General features: G+C 40.6%; 1 pseudogene; it reads right to left on the minus strand.

Annotated features, from left to right (window-relative positions):
* Positions 1-455: 455 nt before the first annotated feature.
* On the minus strand, positions 456-4150 carry LOC141573082 (cell division control protein 42 homolog pseudogene; annotated as a pseudogene).
* Between the last annotated feature and the right edge of the window lie 16270 nt (positions 4151-20420).

Below are 20420 nucleotides of genomic sequence, written 5' to 3' on the forward strand. Positions count from 1 at the left end.
TATAGGTCACAGACTGCTGTGTTGGTCACAAAGGGACCAAATTAGAGACAATAAATGGATTCTTATAAATCCAAACCCATTACTGAAAAGCAGCCCTAAGCATCCATATAAATTCCTTTTCATTCTGCTAAGAGATTACACACTGATTACAGAATATATAATCACAAAATACAGCACTTCCAGACTAGATATAAGGAACAGTTTTAAAATATCAAGTTCTCTATGACAGGGTAAACTGCCTAAAGCAGTATTGCATATTGGGCTTCCACATAAGAGTTCATTTGAAAAAAGGGTTCTATTACTTTTTTAAAGGCCTGAAAATTACTTGTCTAATCCATGGCAGAACTATTACACATACATGTGGATTTTTAAAAATATAGTAGTATTTCAAAATGCTTTAGTTGACTTGCATAAATAAGGCCAAAAATGATCAAATATTCCATGGCCCACAAAGATTGAAAGTGCTCAAAATATAATACACAAAAATATTTTTGTATTAATACATTAATTAACTAATTAATGCATCTCTGACTTCCAGATTTTGCTGACCTACAAACAGGCTCGAGAGAGCCACGTGTGAGCTTAGGGTGTTATCCTGGTTTGGAACCCTAGGCACATGCCTAATGTATGACTTGTATAAAAAGGACTCGTCTTTAATATCTGAAGGTTATGTAGCTAGAATAAAGCATGTTTTGCCTACAGTCTTCTCGGAACAGATAATACACTATTTTTTTAAACTGTAGAAACAATTTTTAATCTTTAGTTTGACGTAAACATGGCTTTTAGTATGATGCCGACACCAGCTGTGCCGAAAGGGCTCTGGAGAGATGTTCATAGCATCACAGACCTGTGCTGGTCTTCAGTCTGCAGGCGCCAGGCAGCTAATACTGCTTCATCAAGTGCGTGCTTCAGGCCTTACTGTGTGAGTGTAGAGCACCCCACGTAACTGACAGCCTGCGGGTCCCGGGCCAGCTTCTCAGCAATCTCTGGAGTGACAGGCTTCTGTTGGTTCTTGGCAAGTTTCTCAATTGCAGAGGGGTCATCTCTGAGATCAATTTGGGTGCCAAAAAGCAGGAAAGGAGCCTTTGGACACTGGTGAGTTATCTCAGGCACCCACGTTTCTTTCACATTTTCAAATGAGGATGAAGAGACCATTGAACAACAGACTAGAAACACATCTGTTTGTGGGTAACTCAGCAGTCGTAATCTCTCATAATCCTCTTTCCCTGTGGTATCAAAAAGTCCAAGAGCATATGGCTCTCCACCCATCATAACTGTGCCTGCACGGTTGTCAGAAACGGCTGGTACACACTCAGGTGGAAGTATGTTTGTGGCGTAGGTATCAGGAGACGTGTTTTAGGTACAGCACCATCGGCCACAACAGCGCACTGAATTGTCTGCATTGCTGACACAGTTTTCTATCCACTTTAAATACTTCACATCCTTATGTCTGATTTTGGCTCCACTTAACGGGGTTAAATGTAATCCCATTTTTTCTTAAATGTAAAATTTGTCCCCCTAAAACAGTTGCATGCTATCACCATGTGTATTTTGTGCTAAAGATCAAAGAATTTCCTCTTCCTGTAACATAAACTATGCCAAACACAAATGTGAACAAATTGTTTTCCGACTATAATGGCTTTAAGAAGTAGGGAGTAAGTAATAAGAAGTCAAGAAATCACTTCAAGTTAATTACTGAACTCAGAGACTGAATAAAGACAGGACATAGATAATTTGGAATCTTAAACATAAACCAACTCTTCCATGACTCCCCATCATCTATCTAATCAGGATCTCCAAACTTTTTACCATGCAGCATGTATTAGTTTCCTAGGGCTGTTGTAACATAGTACCAAAACCTGGGTGGTTTAGACAATAGAATATTATGTCTCACAGTATCAGAGACTAGGAGTCTGAGATCAAGCAGTTGGCAGGGTCAGTTCCTTCTGAGGGCTGTGAGGGAAGGATGGGTTCCATGCCTCGCTCCTAGTTTCTGCTGGTTTGCTGGCATTCTTAAAGTTGCTTGGCGTACAGAAGTATCACCCTAATCTCTGCCTTCATCATCACGTGGTGTTCACCTTTTTACAAGGACACCAGTAATAGTGGATTAGGGGCCCACTCTATTCCGGTATAACCTCATCTTAACAAATTACATCTGCAATGACTCTATTTACAAATAAGGGCACATTTTGAGACACTAGGCGTTAGGAGGACTTCAAGATAAAATTTGGGGGGGATACAATTCAACCCATAATGCACCATAATACATGTATATTTACTTATAAATTATTTACATCCAGGACTGTATACACTGTAACCCCCTACACATGGAAGGAGTACTATTTTCTTTATGAACCCTAACTGATGACCTTGCACACTCCCTGGATTACACACATCCCATCGGTCTCAGGATACAGTCCAGCTCTTTGGCTTGATACATCCCACCTCCCATGATCTGCCCTCTGCTTACTTCTTCTGCCTTGTCTCCTGTCACCCACAACACATCTGGCCTTCCCACCAGTCTGAACTATCTGCAGCTTTTCAACTTTGCTAGGCCCTTTCTCCATTCAACAACTCTGCACATGCTGTTTCCCGTTTCTGGAATGCCCTCATTCTCTTTGCTTCCTGTGAACACACGGTGAACTCCCAATCGTTTTCTGAAACTCAGCTCGTGTCATGTCTGGGAAGCCTTCGCAGACTGCTCCATGGGGGATGAAGCACTTTCTCAGTGCGGGGGGCACCATGTTCATATCTCTATTATTGTAAATGTCTATTTACATATATGTTGGACTGAACTGATATATGACCATTTTTGACCTAAAAAAGATGCAATTTCATGTGGTTCAACTTAATATTTCACTAGAGAACAAGTGTAATAAGAGGAGGGACTGTATTTTATTCATTTTTATATTTTCAGTGACTAAAACAGAGTTCAGCATAAAGTAAGTTTAATATATTCTTCTTGAAATTGAGGAAAGGCTTACTGTAACAGCACAAACATTCCACTTTCAAATTTTCCTTTTCAAGAATGGGTTACGAATTGACTCAATCCCTCCCATGAAAATGATTATTGGTTTAAGCTTCATTTGCTTTATTTAGGTCTACAGTATTTAACAGTATTTTTCCTTGCTTTTGCATCTATATGTGTGGTAAAATCTCTTCAAAAGAGACACTCGTATTTTAAAAATAGAGGAAAAAGCAGAAAGAAGCTACCTAAGTATTGCTTTGTAACCAACATCAAACTATTTCACTATTTTACTTTCAAAATATTTTCCCTTTCAAATAAAAAAATGTAAGTGATCATAAATAGGAATATAGATAAAAGAGCTAAATAAAGAGATGAACTGTGTAAAATGAACACGACATTTTAAATTCCACCAATTTTTTAGTAAGAGTAAATCTCACTAAATCTAATTTCAGAATTTCAAGTTTTTCCTATTATTCAGTTTGTAGAAAAGTTGTGCTATCTGAAATAGTGTTTAAGTGTTACATGGATAGTTAAAAGGCAAATGGGTCCTGCATTGCATGTAGAAATATTCAGCTAAGTTAGGAAGCAGTACCTGGTGAAGCCTGTGGGCAATTACCAGGAAGTGCAACATGGTTACCTTTTCCACTCTTCCTCATTAAAGCCCTTAAGGTAACAAATGTATTCACTGGCTCTCTGGCATGCCAAGGCAGTCATGAGCAAACACTTCCCACAATCTGGCTCTAGTCCATTGTAGAGACTCCTCTCCTTTTATGGCACTTCACGTCCCTCGTACTTGAACTACAATGAACTTCTCACAGAGAACACCACACTGAACATGTTTTTATTCCATATCTTTTTCCAAATGCTCTTTCCTCAGCTTCAAGTCCTTCACTATCTTCTTTGCCTACTAATCTTTAAAAATTCATCTCAAATATTATCTTCTCTGTGATGCTTTTCCTCATTTCTCCAGCTAGAGTTGATCTGCCTTTTGCATTTTCACTGTATAAAGTTCATGCCACAGAGATAGGATAGGCAGCTTGGGAAAACGACCCCCTCCAGGATACAACATGAGGCACCTTCCTAGTTACAGTTTCACAAGAAACTATACACCACTCCTGCAGCTAGACAAAAACACAAACCAGTTTTATCTGGCAGGACCAGCATCCCCGACGTGGACCTGAACTTCAGCTAATTTTAATGTCATTGCAATCTTTCTCCCCCCTTCTTCCACCTCCCCCCCCCCTTTCCCCCCAATCTAGTTCAAGCTGTTGTTTCTCAGTCTAGGTATATAGGACACAGCTCCCTGGCCCATGCTGGTATTATGAGCCTTGCACTCCTCCCGGCTTAGGTAGTCAGTTGCCAGTTGTCAATGGGCCGCTCATAGTAGCTCACGGCAGTTCTTGCTGGCTGTCCGCCGCTCACGCTGCCTGCCAGCCACTCACACTGGCCACCCGCTGCTCCTGGCAGCCCACAGCAGCCTGTGGCAGCTCACACCAACCTCCAGCTGCTTATGGCAGCCCAGCTCCAGGGAGAGCTGTTGTTTAGTCTTAGCTGTAGAAGGCGCAGCTCACTGGTCCATGTGGGAATTGAACCGGTGACCTTGGTATTAGGAGCACGTTGCTTCAACCACCTGAGCCACCAGGCCGGCCCTCATTATAATCTTTTACATTGCGGTTACTGCAGCTCCCATCATGCACCTGACACCATGACAGTTCTGGAGGTACTAAATACATAAGGAAGAAAAATGAGGAGATGGAGGGTCCCACCCAGGGGGAGGACCCAGCTCCTAAGGGAGATAAAAACCCCAGTCAGGACTTCCTCTGGGGTGTCTCAACTCCCAACTTCGCCTGCACTTCCTTCTCAATAAACGCCCTCTGCTTTCCTGCATCTATCTAGCTCTTGAATTCTTTCTTGCAGGAAGACAACCTGGCTTCTGCTCCAGGTTGAATCAACATCGGGACATCCCAAGAGCCTCCAACAACATCACCATTGCATTATTTTAACCATAGTGGTATGATTTATCTGCTGAGGTCTATTTTCTCAGTTTATCATCACACTGTACTGGGTACACTACAGATATTCAATACTGTTTGTTGTATGAATAAGTGAGTAAAAAATGAAATGACAGTCTGGAATAACAAAGCACCAAAGAAAAACTTGTTTGGAGACAGCAATTGTGACTTCAGAGTAAGGTCTCCTCCATGAGGAAAGGGACCATGTCTGCCTTGTCTGTTTCTATATTCCTACGACATGTGGGTGCTTAATAAGTACTACTAACTAAATACTTAACGTATGTGGAAAATAAGAAGAGCAGACTCTCTAATAATCACTTGAAGATAAACTGAATAAGGGATCTATGAATACGTAGTAAGAGAAGTACATCTAGCATAAGTAGTAGTATATAAAGGAATAAAGGAAATGTAGGAAAAAAATAACAAACATTTTTAGAAAATTTCCTGAACATGTCATTATAAAAATGAAAGATTATCTTGTGGAAGAAGCAATATAAATTGATGTAAATATGATTTATGCTTTCAATTAGTCATAGAGTGGTCATAGACATTGGTCTGTCAATAGAAATAAGTATTAATAGAATGATGTCCTTCATATTTGCAAAAAAAATCTGTATCATGCCACTAATGTATTTATGGGGTTTTTTGTTTAATATCTCCACCTTGGGCATCAGAAGTGGTATTTAATCCTCACCCTGAGTTATTTATTCCTTTACAAGCACACCACATTATGAATGCATACCTGTAGTTTATATTGGTGCTGCATTATTTTAGGCTTGTTTATCCGTGATAATCGCTGAAGCACTTCCCGAGGCATCATCATCAATGATACTTAAGAGAACCATAATACCTCTACGCCTATGTACGGACAGTTCACTGTGAAGAACGTCCACATTACTCACACTTCTTATCTAAATCAAGGTGATAGGCAAGAAGGTATACTGGTAGTATTTGTAAACTCAGATGGCAAGATTAAGACTTCAGGGCAAACTCCACCCAAAGAACTTTACAAACAGAAAGCTTATCCTCTTTGCTTGGCTCTTGGACTTGTCCCATCTGGCAAGGTTGGATTTGGCAAAATTGGATCTCAGGTTTCATACCTTGGTAGTTAACATTTCCAGGTACCTAACTTATACCTCCTTTTTCTGCCTATTTTACTAAAGATGTAAAACTCCCAGTGACATTAGTCTAAAACTTAGTATTTTCCACTTTTTAAAATCCACTGTAGGAATTAAACAGAGAAAAGACTAGGACTCAAATCCTAAGAATAGGAATTACAACACAAACAAATTTAATCATAGCATGGGTTACATTTAAAAGTTAACTAAAAAAATTGTTATTTATTTGATTTTTTTTTGTGTGTTTCTTTTTTCTTTTTTCTTTGGCCACTGAATTTTATGTTTATTTATTTAATAATCTTCAAAAATTTTTCCAATTACAGTTGACATACAGTATTATATTAGTTGCACATGTACAACATAGTGATTAGACATTTATATAACTTACGAAGTGATCACCTCAATAAAACTCACCTGACACCATACATTACAATATTGACTATATTCCCTGCTACACTTTACATCCCCATGATTATTCTGAAACTACCATTTTGTACTTCTTAATCCTTTCCCATTTTTCACAAATTTTCCCACATATAAGTGAAATCATATGGCATTTGTCTTTCTCTGTCTGACTTACTCCACTCAGCACCATACCCTCCAGGTCCATTCATATTGTTGCAGATGGCAATATTTCATTTTTTTATGGCTGAGTAATATTCCATTGTATATGTGTACCAACTCTTCTTTATCCATTCATCCATTGGACACTTAGGTTGCCTCCATATTTTGGCTATTGTAAATAATTCTGCAATGAACATATGGTGCACATGTCCCTTTGAAGTATTGTTTTGTGTGTTTTTTTTTTGGATAAATACCCATAAGTGGACTTACTGGGTCCTTTGTCTCTTGTTATAGCCTTTGTTTTAAAATTTATTTTGTAGGGTATAAGTATTGCTACTCGAGCTTTTTTCTTTATTTCCATTTTCAATGAATTATCTTTTTCCATTCCTTTACTTTCAGTCGGTGTGTCTTTCAATGTGAAATGAGTCTCTTGTAGGCAGCATATGCATGGGTCTTATTTTCTTATCCATTCAGCCACTCTATGCCTTTTAACTGGAGCATTCAATATATTTGCATTTAAAGTAATTATTGATGGATATGTAGTTATTGCCATTTTTTCATATTTATTATTTTTTTCTTCTTCCAAAAGTCCCTTTAACATTTCTTGTAATACTGGTTTGGTGGTGATGAACTCCTTTAGCTTTTTCTTGTCTGGGTAGCTCTTTATCTGTCCTTCGATTCTAAATGATAGCTTTGCTGGGTAGAGTAAGCTTGGTTGTAGGTCCTTGCTTTCATCACTTTGAATATTTCATGCCAATTGCCTCTGGCCTGCAAAGTTTGTTGAGAAATCAGCTGACAGTCTTGTGGGAGTTCTCTTGTAGGTAACTACCATGTTTCCCCCAAAATAAGACCTAGCCAGACAATCAGCTCTAATGCGTCTTTTGGAGCAAAATTAATATAAGACCTGGTATTATATATTATATTATATATTATATTATATTATATTATATTATATTATATTATATTATATTATATTATATTATATTATATTAATCTCATCTTACATTATAGTAAAATAAGATTGGGTCTTATATTAATTTTTGCTCCAAAAGAAGCATTAGAGCTGATTGTTCTGCTAGGTCTTATTTTGGGGGAAACACGGTAACTGCTTTTCTCTTGCTGCTTTTAAGATTCTTTCTTTATTTTTAACCTTTGGCATTTTAATTATGATGCGTCTTGGTGTGGTCCTGAGTTCATGTTGTTTGAGATTCATTCTCTGGGCTTCCTGGGTTTGTATGTCTATTTCCTATTTCCTTCACCAGCTTATGGAAGTTTTCTTCAAATAGGTTTTTAATTCCTTGCTCTCTTCTTCTGGTACTTTTTTGAACATTGGTACGCTTGATGTTGTCCCAGAGGCCCCTTAAACTATCCTCCTTTTTTGGGTTCTTTTTTCTCTTTGCTGTTCTTATTGGGTGTTTTCTGTTACCTTCCTTTTCAATTGCTGATTTGAGCTTCTGCTTCATTGACTCTACTGCTGATTCCCTGTAATGTATTCCTCATTTCAGTTATATTCTTCATTTTTGACTGGTTCTTTTTTCTTTTCTATTTCCATTTTTATGTTTCCTGTCTCTTTGTTGAAGTTCTCCCTGAGATCATTGAGCAGCCTTATAATCAGTGTTTTGAACTCTACATCTGGTAGATTGCTTATCTCCATTTTGTTTACTTCTATTTCTGGAGTTTTGTTCTGTTCTTTTATTTGGGACATGTATCATTGTGTCTTAATTTTGGCTGCCTCTCTGTGTTTGTATCTATGTATTAGGTAGAGCTGCTGTCTCCCAGTATTGGTAGAGTGGCCTTATATAGTTAGTAGGTGTCCTGTGCAGTCCAGGGCACAGTCTTCCTGGTCACCTGAGCCAAGTGCTTCAGGTGTGTCCCTTTTGTGGGTTGTGTGTGCCCTCCTGTTGTAGTTGAGCCTTGATTGCTGTTTACACATCAGTGGGAGTGACTGACCTTCAGGATGATTGGGTGTGAGGACTGGCCCTAAGTACAGTGGCTGGGCTGTTGTGCAGGGGGTGACCTTATGGAGTGAAATTGGCTTTATCAGGGCTCTGGTGCCTACTCAGTCTGCTCTTTGGGTGTGTGGTTTGTGGAGGTGGTTGGGTGGTGTTCTGCTGTGGTCTGAAGCTGGCTACTGGGTTTATTCATTCTGGGGCCCTTTTGAGGGGCTCTGTTGCAGGCCAAAGTCAGCCGCTGCATGAACCCTGCCAGGGGACACTTGTTATGAGCTACAAAGTGATCTGCAAATGGTTGCTATTTGTGCTAGGCTTGGAGGTGTCTGAGAGAGGCTGGTAGGAGGGGTGGAGACTTGGAATGGGCTGGTCCCACACTCACATGTGGCAGTTATAAAATCAGGAGTAATATCTCAAGTGTGGAGGTCACCCCTGCAGAGCAAGGGGTCCCAGCCCCACACCAGGCTCCCCAGCCCAGGGTTCTGGTGCTGGGAAAAGAAGTCCCCACAAATTCTGCAAACTGAAGCCAGCTGCCACGAGTGCTGGGCTTGATGCTGCTCACTAAGAGCTACAAGGCATGCTGAGCCCAGATGCTGCTGGTTCAGTGTTTGTGAACTTTTGAGAGATTTTAGGAATGTCCGCATTCCTAAATGCAGCCAAGACAGGCCATTAGTATGTAAAAGCCACTGAAAGTGGCTTGGTGGACCTGCAAGTTGGGCGGTGGGGTCTCAGGGAATCGCCAGGGTGGGGCAAATGGTGTTATCTAGGTTGATGGAGACTCTGATATGGCTCTGGCCTTTGTCTGCATGCTGGATGAGGAGCGAGCTCAACAAAGGAACAATGGATTATGCCAGCACTTCTGTCTAGGAGAAAGCTGCCCCTCCAGCTCTTGCCCTAAGGCCAGGAAATTCAGTTCCTCCCTGTATGTCCCTGGAGCCCTTCGAGCTGCTGCCCCAGCACTGGAACTCAGAGGGAGTGAGTCATTGGCAACTAATTCTGTGTGAGTGCCCTTGAAGAGGAGCACCTAGGACTCCAACAGCCCTCCATCTCACTCAGCCACAATCTCTACTGGTTTTCAAGCCAGAAGTTGTGGGGACTTCTCTTCCCGGCACTGGAACCATGGGCTGGGGAGCCGGGTGTGGGTCTGGGACACCTTGCTTCTCAGGGGGGACCTCAGCTCCTGAGATATCCCTCCCGATTTTTTAACTGCCACACGAGTGGGAACCAGCCCATTCCAAGTCTCTGCCCCGCTACCAGTCTCAATGTGGCTTCTTCTGTATATCCTAGTTATAGGATTTCTGTTCAGCTAGATTTCAGGTGATTTTCAATGATGGTTTTTATGTAGTTTAGTTGTAATTTTGTCATGAGACGAGGTGAGCATAGTGTTTACCTACTAGTCAGCACAGGAACCTGAGGCAAGATACATGTTACCTCATGGCATTGTACAGAAATTATATAAACAAGCTTTTTTCAAAGTAGAATCTGTGAAACTAAAATAATGAAATAACTTTGTGACATTCACTTTTGTAATTTCTTGTCTCTAGTGACATGTACAGTATTTGCACAAAACTGTACATGTCACTAGACTGTGAGTCATTCCCCCCTTGGATTCTGTTAGACTTGCTTCAGACTTTCTCTGGGCAACTGAATTATGAAGTGTCTCTAGAAATTCAAGCCACTGCTTAGGTCTATCTGTCCCTACCCTCTCCCTCTCTCACTCCTTCCCTTAGAAATAAACCTGGCCTATTCTTTTCTGTGAGATAAAAGAAATTGTGTCTACAAGCGCTGAGAAACACTGCATCTTTTTTGAATGTATATTTTCTGAATATAACAATTTAATTAACTGAAACGTCTAAAAATCGCTGATGAAAGTTTGGATTTAAAATTCTTTTGTTTCCTCTTGTCAGATAGGATGTATTTGAAAAGAAAACTGGTTTAGAGTCAGAATGAACATGAAATTCCAGCTCAGTTTTGAAAAAAGTCTTTGAATACTTTTCAAAGCATGGGATGAAGTGAAATATCCACAAATATGAGGCTTATATGAGGGACTCAGTAAACATTATCCTCCTACCCACAGTGACGGTCTGATAGTATGGCTGAAAGTATGAGGAGAGAACAGTTGTTCTGACGGTGATGTCTTCCTATTCAAGAAGAAAGTGAAGGATAAGTGGTAAAGGAAATTCACAAATTGGGTACAGGGTCTGTGTTTCAATCTAGAAATTCTCTGAGTTTATCTTTTTTTTTTTTTCCAACTTTTACCACACTGAGGTTATATTATACTTTACTCTCTACCCACCAGTTTTTTTTTGTTGTTGTTGCTTGTTTGTTTTTTAAAGATTTTATTGGTGAAGGTGAACAGGACTTTTTTGGGGAACAGTGTGTACTTCTGGGACTTTTCTAAGTCAAGTTGTTGTCCTTTCAATCTTAGTTGTGGAGGGCGCAGCTCAGTTCCAAGCCCAGTTGCCGTTGTTAGTTGCAGGGGGCGCAGCCCACCATCCCTTGTGGGAGTTGAACCGGCAACCTTGTGGTTGAGAGCCCATGCTCCAACCACCTGAGCCATCTGGTACTGGCCCATGTAGGAATTGAACCAGCAGCTTTCAGCGTTAGGAGCACGGAGCTCCAACTGCCTGAGCCACTGGGCCGGCCCTACCCACCAGTTCTTAACTAAAATAGTTTCCTCTTCCCAGAGAACTGACTAGAATTACAAAACGTATGCTTTTTTTTAAAAAAGAGATTTATAACATTGAATAAGGCTGCCATCACACATTTTATAGGCTTCCTATCCCTTTCTTAAAATAAGTATTAAAATGGTCTGATGTCCTTCCACATAAAAATTCTGGCAGAAAAATTAACCTAAAAAGAGACATTTATGGATGGTTTTTATTTACTCTGTTTGGTCCTTTTTACTTTTTCTACCTTCTTCCTGCTTTGTGGTTGCTAATAGCTCTCCAATGAAGCCTTGAAACAATGGCTGCTCCCCTTACCTACAATTTTTAACTTCACTTTCACCTGGTTTGCTCTCCTTCCCCTATACTTGGGTACATCCTCAAACTGGAAAGAAGACTGTGGTTGAGCAAGTGATTAGGACACATTTGTTTTAAAACGACTTTATTGGTTAAGAGGTGAGAATTCAACTCATCTGAAATGTTGAAGAAAAATACAAGCCGAAAGCTTTCAATCTTGGTAATTTCTGCGCTTTGTTTTTTCTCCCTTATCCAAGTTCTTGGTAGGAGAGAAAGGGGGAAGAGCAGACAGGTAAAGTGCCCCCTCCCGCGCATAAAGGAGCTGTCCTGAAAGCCTCAGGTAAAGAATTCCACGATGTCATTGCCAGCCCTAACAGTTAGGGAGGGTGGGAAGTCTACTTTTTTGTTTTTCTAGGTAGGCACATTGCACCCTGAATGAAATGAAGGTTCGGGCAGAAGGGGAGAAGGGGGAAACAGGCACTAGCCATCTCTGCCACAGACATGTTGAGTTTGAGGTGCTTTTTGTCGGAGCAGTCAGGTTTAGAGATGTACATTGGGGAGCTGTTACTATAAAAATAATTTATTGAAGTTATGGGCATGTTTGAAATTGGCTAGGAAAAAGAATAACATGAGGGAATAAAGGCCCTTGAATTGAAACTCGAGGGCCTCTACTATTTAATAATGTCTGAGAAGAGAAGCCTGAAAAATATCATGAGAAGGAGCTGATATGACGAGTCTGAATGTTTTTGAGATGTCCAAGCAAACTGACACTGGCAGTTGAATTTAACAGAAAATTCTCTCCCAGTGTCCCTACATTCATCCTTTATTTTTTAAAAAAAGAATAAAACCAAAATATTTTATTTTAAATACCATGTGGCTAAACAAACACTCTTTGAGTATTTTAATTTTTTCCTCATAACCTGATCTCATAATTGCCTTTTATTATTTAACCAGAGTTACTTTAATTATTTCTGTAAGCAACACCTGTAGAACATATAGTACGTCCCAACCCTGGGACCTCAGATAGGTTCTTGTCTACTTCCTAAATTTATAGTCAGGGTGAGGGAAAGGATTTATATAATCATACAGAGCTCAGTATTGGTGGATGCCTGAGACATTAATGATGAATCTGCGGTTCATTGGGTTCTCTTCTCATATATGTATACATGGATTTCAAATTTGATAGGTATCTTATTTGTCTGAAAGGGCAATAATATGTTATATCACTTAATAAAGTTTCTCTTCTATAGTTAATTCCAGTAGTTCTTTTAACAGGTTAGGTGTGGATGCATGTAACGTTGGTTTATAAGCTTTTTTACTTTAACAGTACAACAGGTTTTCAGATAAATACAAAGATACTAGCCTTAGATAATATGTTTTATTCTAGTTAATAGAGTTCTTTTTGAAGTTTATTCAGAGTTGCTTAACTCCAAGGTTCTGAAGACAGCTGTCGAAGAATGAAAACTGATGCTCTTACTTCCGTCACTACTTTATCTGTTATCCAGATAGAGCTTTCTTCCTAAAAGGCAGGATGACATCGGTGTTTTCCTCACAGCCCTGATCATCCCTATACGAGGCATAATACGACCTAAAATTTCATGCTATAAACTTGGTGTTATTTCACCTATTCGGATCAGCACCTAAAGCTTTCTGCTTTTTTGGAAAAGAGTTATAGAAAGGCATTCTGAGTTGTATGAAGTTTCAAAGTATCAATGTACTGATACATTAAGCAAAATGAATACATTAAGAAATGGTCACTATGACAGAAACATACATGTAGGTATAACTTGATTCATCAGAAAGCTGAATTTTGACTTTTTTGTGGATGTACCTTGGGACTACTAATAGAAGTATTCTATCAGTTTCTGGTGAAAACAATTAAATTGGCTAATCAGAATTCAGGCTGAGTGATTGATTGATCCCTTCAATAAACGTTTGGTGAGTGTTTAATGTGTACAAAGTATTTTGCTAGATTCTAGAGACACATTGGTGAATATGAGTGAATAAGAAAGATGGTCCCTGTCCCCATGGAGCTTACAGTTTACTAAGGGAGACAGATGATTACAAGTGAAAAAAATAATTGTAAAATAATTACAAACTGTGATAAGTGTTCTGAAGGAAAGGGGATGCTGTGATAGAAAATAATGAAAAGAGAGCCACCCTAAGTTGAACAGTCAAGGGAGGTTTTTAATGACATCTACAAGAAGAGAGCACTGGGGGTGGAAGGGAGGAAGCGTTCCCGGTGGGGAAACAGCCTGGGCAAAGGGTCTGAGGCAAGAATGGGCGTGATCAAGGGACAGAGCGCAAGCTAGTGTGGCTGACGCAGCCTGAGCAGAGGACTGTGGCATGAGACGTTCAACTACCTTTTCACATGGTATAAAGGTAGAAACCAAATCCTGGAGCCAGAGCCAGCAAACTATGTTTTCTAGGCCAAGTCTATCCTGCCTCCTGTATTTTTATAATGTTTTACTGAAACACAGCCACACTCTTTCATTTCTATGTCATCTATGGCTGCTTTTTTGCTATAAGCAGTTGTTGCTACAGAGACCATGTGATCTGCAAAGCCTAAAATATTTATTATTTGGCTTTTACAGAACAAGTTTGCTGGTCCCTGTGCTAGGTGTGGACTAAAGTAGAGCTGCCATGGTGAACGTTGAAAGTCAAGCTTTAGGAAAACACAGAACCACCCTTTCTTTACAACTGGCCAGTGATGATTCAAATGAGAAAGAAACACAAAGATGAGAAGGTCAGTGTAGTAGAGGCAGGACTCATGTCCACGCCAAGCCCATAGACCAGGGGTGTCCAAACTGCGGCCCGCGATCCATTTTTTATTGGCCCGCAGCAAATTCCAAAAATGTATTTAGTTTACTTAAACCAGGTGAGGCAATACGTACTTCTCCTCAAGTGAGTGGCCCGGCTGTTTGTGTATTTTACCGAATATGGCGCTTGGTGAAAAACGTTGAAAAAAGTGTGGACACCCCTGCCATAGACCAACATTACATCCATCCGCACCTAACCTATTAAAAGAACTACTGGAATTAACTATAGAAAAGAAAACTTATTAAGTGGCATAACATTACATTATTGTCCTTGCTATTGACTAATAAGATTCCTACTAAGGAATCTGAACTCTAAGGTTAATTCGGGTTTCATAAAGCACAGGACCCTTTATCCAAGGGGGTCAGGAACCGGATCAATGCCAGATGATAGAATACCTGCAGAGTGCAAACGCAGTTTGGCTCAGGAATATTAGAGGAGATCATGCACAGAAAAACCACATTCTAAGAGGAACCGAGGACAGTTCTGAACACTGCTAACAGAGAACAGTTCTGAACACACATTGATTACGGCTGGAAGTTTGCTTAGCATCTGTCCCAGCAGTTGACAAAAGTAGGGCTTGGATTATTAGCAAGCAAACAAAACTCTCAAAGCTACCTTAACCAAACTAAGCCACACATTTCTAGATCAGAAGTCAGACTGGGTTATCCGACCCACAGATGTTTTATTTGACTTGCACAGTTCCCTAGGAAACTTCTTATTTAAAAAATCTAGATAGTTAGCAAGTAGGCCCACTTCATTTCCATATGGGAACAATAAGCGAGAACTGAGAAGCAAATGTGCCTTGTAGATAAGGCATATTAATATATTCCCAGTTTTCCACAGTTCTCACTACTTCCTATTATATTACATTCAGCCTGCCTTATATTATTAGTTTTTAATTTACCAAGACCATTTGGCATTTAAGTTTGGAACTTCTGGTCCTCATCTCAAAAACATCACAAACCTGTACACTACATATACTTCTTTTCAACATGTATTTATTAAGTGCTGACCATATCCCAGATACTATGCATATATAAATAATGCATGATACCTGCCATTGGGAAGCCCACGGGCCAGAAGCAGAGACCAGTGTGTTCAATGATCCGAGGCAGAATGATGCTGGTGCAAGGAAAGATCAGCTCTGACCTGGCAGGTCGGGGAGCATGGTACTACGGCGACGCTTGAACCACATCTTGAAGGGTAAGTGTAACTTTATTAGTGCATTCCAGGCAGAGGAAACAGAATGGCCAGAGGGACAGGGAATGCAACTGGTTTGGCAATTACACGATTCAGAGTAAATGAAACAGAGGGAAGCTGCAGGAGCGTGAGCTAGACAGGAGAGCTGGGGCTGTATCAGCATGGCTAGTGTCTGCGCTAAAAAGTATGACTTTTATTCCATCTGGGAAAGGGAATTACTGAAGGGACTGAAGCATACCAAGGTCGGCATTTTAGAACTATAATTTGGTAGCAACATGGAGGGTAATTTAAGAAGGTGGAACACTAGAGGCAGATAGACCTAGTTAGGAAGGAAATCATTGACAAAATCCAACTGACTGGAGGAGGCCTGAAGGCACGAAGCAGCAGTGGGAATGGAGAAGAGAAACTGACCAGAGAGAGTGACTCTGGAGCGTGAAGGGAAAAAGAAGCCGGAGTCCCAGGTTTGTAGCTTGAATGCTAAGGTATCGATAAGGAACGCAGGAGAGTGATACACGGGAGGATGGGAATGGGTGCTGTGAAGTCTGAGGCGTCTGTGATTACACAGGTAATGACGTCCACTTGGCATCTGGATAAGTCAGGAGTCAGGCAGAAGGCCAAGGCAGGAGACATGGGAATTGTCAGCATTTATAAGTCAGAATGCTGTGATGCATAATTTTACATACAAGTGTGCAAATGAGATAATGAGCAATGACACATCCCTAATAATCCCAACACTTAAAAGGGAGAAAGTTAGGATGTAAAAGAGCAGGTAGAGGTAACGACCTGAGGTTGGGGGTTAGCAGCATAGAGATGAAGAGAATTAGTGTGAGGAATTGAGGTGCTGGCAAATGTTTCGTACAAATTAGGTAACACAGATTCGGGTTGGATAGGGAAAAAACTACAGAAAGCATAAAATAGTGTAGGGTTTCCACATTTATTGGGGAAATAAAAAAGGGTCATCCAGTTACATTTGAATCTCAGATAAAATACTTTTTTTAGTATAAATATGTCCTAAATATTATGTGGGTATACTCATGCTAAATTTCTTTTCCTTGTTAATCTGAAATTCAAATATAACTGAGTATCTTGTATTTTATCTGACTATCACAATTAGGTGAAAAAGAAAGACCTAGAGTCTGGGAACTCTCCTGAGGTCAAAACTCCATGGCTTCGAGGAGTGAGAAAGCTGAATATTCAAACACTGCAGTTTAGCATTTCAGGGATGGAAGGGTGATGAAAAAGATGAAGGAAGGTCCATTGAAGTTTGTGGCTGAAAGAGAATAGAAAGGCAGGTCCAAGAGAAACACTAAGGCAAGAATATTGGATGGGTCATTAGCATGGACACTGAGGTCCGTTAAAATGATGGCTGGAGGGCAGAGGGAATAAACACGAGCCAATTATTAAAGGAAGGAATCTAGTCTTGACAGGGAAGAGAAGGTCGGCTTTTCTAAAGCAGTGAGGCTTGGCTTATGCTGAGATCCAAAGGATGTGATGTCTCACAGGCACCTCATGTGCATCATGTCCAAAGTCAAAGCGTATCCCAAACTTGTCACTCTTCCGGTGTTTCCTAGCTCAGTGAGGTACCACCGTTCACCAAGTCATGCAGGTTAGAAATATAAGAGGTATTTATATCTGCCTCTGTCATGTCCATTATCCAAACTATCACATAAGTATCAGGTAAAGAGGAAAGCATTCCAGGCCAAGGGAACAACATATACACTATTCATATGTTGAAAGATAGCATGGTGCATTATGGTAATTAAAGATAATTTTCCCTTGATAATAGAAGAGGAAGGGGCTAGATCATGATGGGTCTTGTAGGTCATACTAAAGATTTTGTTCTTGGGGCCAGCCGGTGGCTCAGGTGGTTGGAGCACCGTGCTCCTAACTCTGAAGGCTGCTGGTTTGATTCCCACATGGGCCAGTGGGCTCTCAACCACAAGGTTGCCGGCTCAACTCCTCGAGTCCCGCAAGGGATGGTGGGCAGCGCCCCCTGCAACTAAAAAGGGCAAGTGGACCTGGAGCTGAGCAGCGCCCTACACAACTAAGACTGAAAGGAAACCTTGAAGCTGAACGGCACCCTCCACAACTAAGATTGAAAGGACAAATGACTTGGGAAAAAGTCCTGGAAGTACACACTGTTCCCAATAAAGTCCTGTTCCCCTTCCCCAATAAAAAGTCTTTAAAAAAAAAAAAAGATTTTGTTCTTTATCCTGAGCAATGGAAGCCATTGACAGGTCTGAAGCAAGGAAAGTAACATGATCAGATTTACATTTTGAAAAGAGCATTCTGGGTAGCATGGAGAACAGATTTGAGAACAGTAGAAATATAAGGAGACAAGAAAAAAAGGCCATTGTAGTCATTCAGGTGAGAGGAACTGGTACTTGGAATCGGGTCCCAACAGTAGACATGGAAGGAAGTGGATGGTTTTAGTGCTAGTAGAGATGACAGCCAGTAGGAATTGGTGATACTGGTGGGAATTCTCTCCTAGTTCAATGTTGTTAGGAATGATCTAGTCGAAAGGCAAGGGGGAGAAAACAGGTAATTGAGTGTTTTATAACCGTACTGCCCTTAGGCCTGGGTAAGGACCCTCCTTCTGCTGCAAATGGTCAAGGGGCCACACCTGCCCAGAGCCTGCACTCCTCTTTTAGACTGGCTAGATCTCAGGGCAGACCCAGTTGCTGATTACCCATCACTATTTGCAGGGGGTGAGGGGTGTGGACATAAGCTTGAACATGTCAAGTGCATACATGCATGGTCCCTTTTGGTGTGAAGGGTGAAAAGTTGGAAATGGGAAGGTAATGGGGTCAGTCAGACAACTCTAGAAGTCTGATAATTTGAAATGCAAACCTGGCCTTCCAAATTATTATGTAAGTGACTTCCCAAGGTAGTAGAGTAGAATATATTTTTTGTTTATCATCTTGATTTATAACTTAAATACTTATGGATACATGGTATATGAGCCTCCATAGCCACATTCTTGCTCAGGCTCTGCAAATTTAGAATCAAGCCTGATAAAAGAGTGTGTAATAGTATAAAACAGTGTAGTGCAAAGAGTAACAAATTCATGCCAGTGAGAATTTAGCTGGGCCCTTATGTAGTCAGATTTTCCAGACATCTGTGTGGGAGATGAGAAAATAAGTGGCACGAGTTTCTAGGCACTACATTAACATATATAAGAAGCATTTTTCTATATCTGGGGAGGGGGGTCAACAATTAAGAAGCTATTTTAATTCTTTTTAAATTAAATTTATTGGGGTGACAGTGGTTAGTAAAATTACATAGGTTTCAAGTGTACATTTCTATAATTCATCAACAAGCTATTTTAATTGTAATGGTTTCAGCGTGATTTTGAAAAGCTTCTTGAATACAGAAGGCAGAAGTTTAAAGCATGGAAGGGAACTTAATGATCACGTAATCAAATTTACTCATTTAACAAATAAAACAGGTTCTGACTGATGAAGCACCCTGCCTGAGGTCACAAAGCTTGCTAGTAGCAGATGATTTCTAGCCCTATCCTCTCTGTCTACTCTTACACCAATGCTACTTTTCATGAAGACATCTGTTGCCAGTCAATTCCAACTACAGTTTTCACTTGCTGGAAGTAAATACTTTCATTACTTTAAAATTTTGAGGCACCTAAAACAAACCCGAACAAAAAACAAGTCCATAAACCAACATTAAACTTTGACTCCAGAATATTCTAAAAAACCGCCCAAAAAACAATTAAAAAAAGGTGTAGGGGACAAAATGCAACTTCATGAGATCACAAATAAGTAAGTATTGGCGATCCTCGAAAGTTACAGGCAATTTAGGGCTCCTTTAAGGACACAAAATATCCTCCAACTGGTCACCTGATCTCTTTTTATTTTTACGTCTATTCCTTTTACTTTTTGATCTCATGTGAGACTTTAGAGTTAAATTAAAATCGTGCTCCTCGCTTTGGCTGCAACCATATTACTGTAACCCAGCTCCCCAAATTCCTTATCTTCTAAGCTAGAAATCAAAGCACACGCTTACAAAACATCTAACATTCAGGTTGCTAACTAAAAGCTAAACTACAGACACTTAAAAAAAAATCCTTGCTTTTCAAACATATATAAATATCGCTGACAGATTTTTCTTGGAGAGTCTGAGTTATAATAATAATAAAATTAAAATCTTTAAGGGTCGAATCACAAAAGTTAAAAAAAAAATTCTCCAGGGCGACTCTTACCTTCAAGCTCAGAAGTAATTCGAAAGTTCTAGGTTTGCAGGAAGTTATCTCCCTTCAAGTATTAACAGTTGATGATTTTAGCAACAGTAACAAATCTTGTGAAAATACCAAGTGATGTTTTTAGCCCCTCCCATTAATCGACTACTGCCAAGAAGGAAAGACGTAATTCCCGGCAAAATTTTCTCCTCTTTGCTGAGAATCTGCGAAACTCGGCTTTCTGGGCGTGAAGAGGCAGAAAGAGACCAAAGGGACCCAAGAGAAAAATGATGAGAAAGCGGTACAAGACAGTCACCGAGGCAGACACGACAGCAACCTGGGCCGGGGAAGATTCTGGGGTCCGGAGAGGGTGTTCTTTCCGGACAATCACCGGCCACTCGAGTTCACGGTAGCGACAACTGGAAGACCCGCCCCTTGCAGCTCTCCCGGCCACTAGCCGCGCCCCGCGGAGCTGTGACCTCCAAAGCGGGTCCCTTGGCGATCCCGCCTCTTCGACGAGACATTCGCACCTTTGATTGGCGTCTAGGGGGATCCCTCAACGTGGCTTGCCCAATGGAAGGCCCGGCCGGTGGCCCGGACGCTCCACCCCACCCCCGCCCCTCGCGGAGGGCCC

The sequence above is a fragment of the Rhinolophus sinicus genome, linkage group LG09 (genome assembly GCF_036562045.2).
Source record: "Rhinolophus sinicus isolate RSC01 linkage group LG09, ASM3656204v1, whole genome shotgun sequence".
Lineage (NCBI taxonomy): Eukaryota > Metazoa > Chordata > Mammalia > Chiroptera > Rhinolophidae > Rhinolophus > Rhinolophus sinicus.